This window comes from Mastomys coucha, unplaced genomic scaffold, assembly GCF_008632895.1.
Source record: "Mastomys coucha isolate ucsf_1 unplaced genomic scaffold, UCSF_Mcou_1 pScaffold22, whole genome shotgun sequence".
In the NCBI taxonomy this organism is placed as follows: domain Eukaryota; kingdom Metazoa; phylum Chordata; class Mammalia; order Rodentia; family Muridae; genus Mastomys; species Mastomys coucha.
The window spans coordinates 244,657,885-244,665,787 of NW_022196905.1; positions in this window are offsets into that span (position 1 = coordinate 244,657,885).

Sequence of the window (7,903 nt, forward strand, 5' to 3'; positions counted from 1 at the left end):
TTTGAACTCATGACCTTCCGAAGAGCAGTCGGTGCTCTTCCCCACTGAGCCATCTCACCAGCCCCCAAAGTCAATTTCTTTGTTGGAGATGAGAAAATCAAAAGACCTCAGGAGGTGAAGTAGGTCATGCAGAATGGAGCCCCAGAACCAAAGGAATCTAAGCCACACATGACATCTCATTTAATCCTGACAGCAATGCTAAAATGATCCCATTTCCCAGAGAGATACCCTGAGGACAGAGCATGACAGAGGCAGAAAGCTGGTCTGTCCTGATGAACCAACATACATTAGCATGCAGGTTTGAGTCAATGGTGGGATGCAAGCCGGTGGGATCTGAGAAGACTTAAATGACAGATGAAAGACATGCATGGTAGTATGTACTGAGAAGTTTGGCTCGTTCAAAAAACCTGGTTGTGTGGATATGTTGTTTTAACCCCACGTGTGGGGTAAGAGGCTGCTTCACAGCAGGTGACTGTGATTTGTCTCATGCACTAGCAGGGGCGTGATCTTTGCCAGTGGCAAATACTTTAATTCTGGGGACTCTGGAGTGGGTATAAATGGGAGAGCTCCAGAGGGTCTGTGGTTCTGCTGCTGATGGTCCCAGCTTCTGTCTTTGCTGTTGTGTTTGCTGGATGATTGTTTTACTATTGCTGGATTCCTGGATATTCTGATGAAGAAAACTGGACTTCCCCTAGGAACATGAGGCTTCTAATCAGGAGGAAATAGTCTAAAGAGCTCTGTGCCCACTTTCCCCTCTAGCTTTCCTTCTCCTATCTAGTGTTGGGGGATTGGAAGGGTGGTAGACTTAAGAACTCAATAAAATGGCTGGGCAGTGGTGGCACATGTCTTTAATCCCAGCACTTGGGAGGCAGAGGCAGGCGGATTTCTGAGTTCGAGGTCAGCCTGGTCTACAGAGTGAGTTCCAGGACAGCCAGGGCTACACAGAGAAACCCTGTCTCAAAAAACAAAACATAACAAAAGAACCCAATAAAATAGGTAAAAATAAAATGGAGCCTGTGGTTGTGCATGCCTTTAATCTCAACACTTCCTAAAACAGCCAGGGCTAAGAAAAGACCCATTCTCAAAAACAAAACAACAAAAAAACAAACGAACAAACAAGCAACAACAACAGATGGATGTGCAAGAATATTAAAATATTAGGTAGTGTTGGCACTGAATCCCATCAACAGCGACCGTGGTCTAAACCTTCTCTCAGGCTCATGTGCACCGAGGGAGGAAGCTCTGCTTTGGACTTAGTGTTTCGTTTGTTGAAAGGGGGAGGTGGAGGCTTGGAACTGGCTCATGGCTTCACATGTATTAGGCAAGCGCTCCATGTCGATCCATGTCACGGCCCATGCTATTTCATCCTAAAGATTGTTCCAGAGTGTTCACTTTCTTTGGAAAGAGATTTTTTTTATATCCAGAAGTTAAGAGACAAGTTGAGTATTAACTCAAGCATTCAAGATTGTCTGAGTTTGGAGCAGAGTGGGAAAGAACTGTTGGAGAAATCTAGGAAGGCAGTTAGGCAGAGGGACACAGGCCTGTCATTGAATGCTGAGGCAGGAGCATCACCCAGTTCAAGGCCTGCCTTGGTGATGAAGTTCAAGGCTGGTCTGCACTAATGAGAAAATCCAGCAAGGAAGAAGGAAGGAAGCCCTTTGACCTTAAAGGACGTGTTAACAGATAAGAGGTCCAATGTATGGGATAGTGGTTAAGATGGCTCAGCGGTTAAGAGCACTGACTGCTCTTCTAGAGATCCTGAGTTCAATTCCCAGCAACCAAATGGTGGCTCACAACCATCAGTAATGGGATCTGATGCCCTTTTCTGGTGTCTCTAAAGAGAGTAACAGTGTACTCACATACATAAATAAATCTGTAAAGATTTATTCCAAAGGAAGGAAAGAAGGACTGGGGAGGTAGCTGAGCAGTTAAGATGACTTGCTGCTCTTGCAGAGGACCTGGCTTCCCAGGACCCATATCAGGCAACTCACAACTGCTTGTAACTCCCACTCCAGGGGATTCAACACTTCTTCTGGCCTTCTTGCTCCTTGCCTACCTTGCACTCTCTGTCACACACAAACACACACACACACACACACACACAGAGACACATACACAATTGAAAATAAATGAGAGCTCATGAATTTAGAGCTCCATGCCTGCTCAGAATTCTACAGATATGGATGCAGGCTTTGCCAAGTGCCCAGGCCGGGCCCTGGAGATGTAGCCTCATGCCTCCCACGTGGGGTTCCATCCTGAGGAAGGGAAAGTGATCCCGGGAAGGGGGAGCCCAAGCTGTGCCCAGAAGGAGAGCTGGGTAGGAATTTTCCAGGGCTTAGGAAGACAGCAGGGACAGTGAGTATGTGCTCGGCGGGAACAGGAGCATGATCAAATCGGTGTTGCAGAATTGATTCCTCTGCTCGTCTTTGATGGACATTCACACAGATGCAAGATGACAGGTGGACAAAGGACGTTCATTCCACCACTGTGCTGTCTGGATAAGCAAAAGATACCCAGTGACCTTTTATCCACTAGTGAGGTCTGCTTAAATAATGTGCCCCATTTACTGAGGAAGGCTCTACCACTGAGAATAAAGAGAGGGGAAGCTTACTGTGTGCTGATGTGGAAAGGTCTAGCAGAACTGGCACACAGAAGATAGAGATCAGTGTTTAAAGGGCAATGCCTCTGGAGAGAAAGGGAGAAAGTAAGATGGTACGAATTTCTTTTGTTTTGCAGTTTTGCTTTGTCTTTTAACTTCAATATGTAGAGAAAATCTAAAACAATGTTGTCCAATAGAAGTTTCTGCAATGGAAATATTCTGTGCTTACACTAAAAACAAGCCACTTCCAGCACTGAATACCTGAATTTTTACTTTATTTTATATCATTCCCCACTCCAGCTTTTACATAGTGGGGAGAAAACCCAGGCTTGCTGCATGTTAGGTAAAGCCTCTATTGACCTACAGCCGTAGCATACTCCCTTTCCCATCAAAACAAGACCCTTATTATATTTGTTTGTTTGTTTTTATGTATGTGAGTATATTGTTGCTGTCTTCAGACACACCAGAAGAGGGCATCAGATCCCATTACAGATGGTTGTGAGCCACCATGTGTTTGCTGAGAACTGAACTCAGGACCTCTTGGAAGAGCAGACAGTGCTCTTAACCACTGAGCCATCTCTCCAGCCCCAACCCTTGTTATGTTTAAGACAGGTTCTCACTATATAGGTCAATCTGGCCTCAAATGGTCCATCCTCCTGCCTCATCTTCCTAGGTGCTTAGGTTTTTTGTTTGTTTAGTTGGTTGTTTTCGGTTTTTCCAGACAAGGTTTCTCTGTGTAGCCCCAGCTGTCCTAGAACTAGCTCTGTAGACCAAGCTGACCTTGAACTCAGAAATCCCTCCATCTCTGCCTCCCAAGTGTGCCACCACAGCAGGGCTGACTATTGTAATTAAACACTCTGAACAAAGCAACTTAAAGAAGGGAAAGGGCCGTTTAAGTTACAGTTCCAGGTCACAGTTTATCACAGAGGAGGAGCCCTGCTTACTGCCTTGTTCTCTGGCTCACGAACAGCTAGAGCTTGCTTATATATTTAAAGACCCACCTGCCTAAGGATGGTGCTGCTCACTATGAGCTGAGCCTACCCACATCTATCATCCCACAGAGAAGGCCACAGGCTCCCTCTTTCCAAGTGATTTTGGTTGTGTGTGTCAAGTTAACAATAAAAACTAACCGGCTCATTTGCTAAATTAATAATCAACACATATGCCGAGTGTGAGCCAGGTTGCTACAGGCCTATAATCCCAGGAGATGCAGGATGCAGAGGCAGGTAAATCAGGAGTTCCAGACAGATAGGGCTCTCCTGTGTCTATGAGGACAGAGGTTAGAAGAAAGTATGAGCGTGACCAGCTGCTTTTGAGAGGCAGGCTCACAGAATCCCTCGGAAAAGCAAGCCTGGCTACTGGTGCAGTGGTGTGAATCTCGATTAAGCCCTCCATTAGCTCTCCAGAAAACTCCCACTCAGAAGTAGGAGGGCTAAGGATGGAGCCACACAGCAGGGTGACAGGGCAGTAAGTTCACTGCTAGAGCCCTAAGCCTTGTGGGAGTGAGGACTCCCTGTGGTGAGAGCTGTGCTGCTGCTGCTTTACGTTGTCCTCCTGCCCATTCACAGAGTCCCTCAGTGCATTGTGAGTGAGACCATTCTCTCTGCAAGGACCATCTCTTGAATTAGGCTGCCTACCCTACATGTGAGGGCCGGTTCATTTAAATTTCAATTTGCAGGTGGCTAGAGAGATGGGTTCAGTGGTTAAGAGAACTTACTGCTCTTGCAGAGGACCCAGGGTCAGTTCCCAGCATCCACAAGGGGACTCAATTCACCTGGAACTCCAGCTTCAGGGTGTCTAATTCCCTCTTCGGGCACCAGGCACACATATGGTCCTTAGACAAACAAGGCGGTAAAATACTCACACAAAATAAATAAATCTAAAATTTTAAATGTGTGTGTGTATGTGTGTATTTAAAGTTCGAAAGCTGGGCTTAGTGGCACATGCCTTTTTTTTATTTTTATTTTTTATTTTTCTTTCTTTTTTGTTTTTTTGGAGACATGGTTTCTCTGTGTAGCCCTGGCTGTCCTGGAACTCACTCTACAGACCAGGCTGGCCTCGAACTCAGAAATCCACCTGCCTCTGCCTCCCAAGTGCTGGGATTAAAGGCATGTGCCATCAGGGCCCAGCAGCACTTGCCATTAATCCCAGCACTCGGAAGGCAGAGGCCAGCCTGGTCTGTAAAGTGAGTTCCCAGGACAGCCAGGACTGCACAGGGAAAACCTGTCTCAAACAAAACAAAACAAAACAAAACAGATACACACATCTATACATATATTAATAGTTTGAAATGATTGTCAACAGGAAAAACTTTGTAAGAACTTAATTTTGAAAAAGAACTTTAGCCGGGCGGTGGTAGCGCACTCCTTTAATCCTAGCACTTGGGAGGCAGAGGCAGGTGGATTTCTGAGTTCGAGGCCAGCCTGGTCTACAGAGTGAGTTCCAGGACAGCCAGAACTACACAGAGAAACCCTGTCTCAAAAAAACAAAAACAAACAAACAAAAAAAGAAAGAAAGAAAGGAAGGAAGGAAGGAAGGAAGAAAAAGAGCTTTAACATTACAGTCTCTTTTGAGTTGTTTGATTCTGTCTAAAGCCATTATTCTCCAACTGGTAATAAAATATCTCCCATTGGCATGCCTCTCTGTCTGCCCACTCCATTCCTGGAGGAGAGTGGGACAAGAACCTGGCTGGGGACAAGAGATGATTTCTTGGACCACCTCCCCAATCCCTGGTTAATGACAGTGACTCTTCACCTCAGATTTTTGTCAACTTGGCACAAGTAGGGTTTTCTGGGAAGAAGGAACCTCACTTGAGAAAATGCCACCATTCAGGTTCACTTCAGGCAAGCCTGCAGAGACATTTTCTTGATTAATGATTAGCATGGGAGGGCTCAACTACTCTGGGAGGTGCCCCTCCTGTGCAGGTGATCTTGGGATGGATAAAAAAGCAAACTGAGCAAGCCAGTGACCAAAGATCCTCCATGGCCTAGCTCCTGTAAGCCAAATGAACTCTGGTTGATTTTGGTCATGGGGACTGTCTTAGGGTTTTACTACTGTGAACAGACACCATGACCAAGGCAAATCTTATAAAAACATTTAACTGGGGCTGGTTTACATGTTCAGAGGTTCAGTCCAGTATCATCAAGGAGGGAACATGAGAGCATCCAGCCAGGCATGGTGCAGGCAGAGCTGAGAGTTCTACATCTTCATCTGAAGGCTGCTAGTGGAAGACTGACTTCAGGCAGCTAGGACACCTACTCAAACAAGGACACACCTCCTAATAGTGTCACTCCCTGGCCTGAGCATATACAGACCATCACAAGGGGTAAGAACAGAAATGGATTCAGGGTTACTTGGGAGGAGTCCATGGCTTCTAAGACACTAGCAGAGGATGAGAAGAGAGTCCAGGACACTGGGCATCTGGGCCAATGGAGGGGCCACCTTCAGACTGGAGAAGGGCAACCTTGAATCTTGTTCTGTGTTCATGTTTGTTTTTTGTTATTGCTCTTATTTAGGTTATTTATTACAATTATCTATTATATGGGTGTTCTGTTCTTTGGATCTTTAATTATTTACACTTATTTATGTTTTGTGTGTGTGTGTGTGTGTTGTTGGGGTTTTGTTTTGTTTTGTTTTAAGACAGGGTATCACTAAGTAACCCTGGCTGCCCTGGAACTTGCTAGAGTTTGAGACCAGATTGGCTTTAAACTCTCAGAGATCTGCTTGCCTCTGCTGGAATTAAAGGCATGTACCATCAGGCCCAGCCAGTTTTTGGAGTTTTTTTGTTTTTGTTGTTGTTTTTGCTTTATTTAACTTTCAAGTTTTATTTGTTATTTCAGGTGTGTGGATATTTTGGCTGCATGAATGTCTATGAGCTGCATATGAGCACTGGCTGCGGAGGCCAAAAGAAGGCACTGGGTTCTTCAGAACTGGAGTTAGAGATGGTTGTGAGCTGCCATGTGGGTGCTACAGATCAAACCCAGGTCCTCTGGAAGAGCAGTCAATGCTTTAACCACCGAGCCATCTATCTAGGCCCCAACTTTTGGTTGAGTTTTGTTGTTTTTTGAGACAGTCTAACTCTATATTCCAGGCTGTTGTCAAACTCATGGTAAACCAGCCATTCTACTGCCTCAGCCTCTTCAATACTGTGACTCTAGGTCTATATCATACACCACCACACCCAGTCCTAACTCCCTTCTGAACATTGCATTCGAGGTGTCTATGGACCATGTAAGTGGATATGTTCAGTTGGGTGCTGGACAGAGTTCTGGGCTACATGGCACCCTGGGGACTCGGAAAGGAAGGGTACCACTGCCTGCTTCCCACAAACTCTGCCCTGCTTCCCACTAGAGATGGGGAAGAGAAGTTACCCTGGCCACAGAGGAAGGAAGAGGATGATGAAGGAGAAGTGGTAATGTTACCGCATGAAGGGATCTTACTTCTTTTAGCTCATATTTCTCATCTGCTCCCCATGGTGGTTTCCAGGAAAGAGAAGTAAAAGCTAAGGAGTGGAACCCAAGTCTACAGCACAGACCAAACCCCACATGAGAGGATGCCCTGTGCCGACTGGAGGGTGTCACATGGTCTGCCTCTGGTGCTGCTGGAGCCAAGACAAAGCTTAGGGATGGGAAAGCAGTCAGGTGGTCCTCGACAAGCCCTGTGCTGAGGTGCTAAGGGGCTACCTCCCGAGTGCCAGATGCCATGGTTCAGGCACAGACCGAAAGATTTAAAGGACAGACATGTTGCTAATCTGAATGCCAAATGCAAACAACCTTCTGTACACTTTTAGTAATGATACTAATGATATGATTATTGTAGAACCTCCCTTGGCTGAGGAACCTTCTTCTCTGTGCCAGGAGATCTGCAGGACATTTTAGAAGAATCTGACTTCATTCAAATGTGCAGAGTACTGGAATCTAAGATGCAGGTATAGTGGCATCCACTGACCTCCGGTGGACAGGGCGGCAGAGAATAGCAATACCCCAGTCTGCCTGAGATCTGAGGCTGGAGCTTCCCAACTTTAAGGCTGTTAAGCAGTCTACTCACCCAGCTGGCCAGTCCCCCTTCCTGCCATCTCCTACGCAGCTTGGCCAAACTCTCCTCCCCATGTTCTCCCTTCTGTTCCCTCTTCCACTCCTCTGTGTATCTCGTGGAAAGACAATCAAGATTGTTACATGGGCTGGAGAGATGGTTCAGCAGTTAAGAGCACGGGCTGGCCGGGCAGTGGTGGGCGCAGGCCTTTAATCCCAGCACTTGGGAGGTAGAGGCAAGTGGATTTCTGAGTTCGAGGCCAGCCTGGTCTAC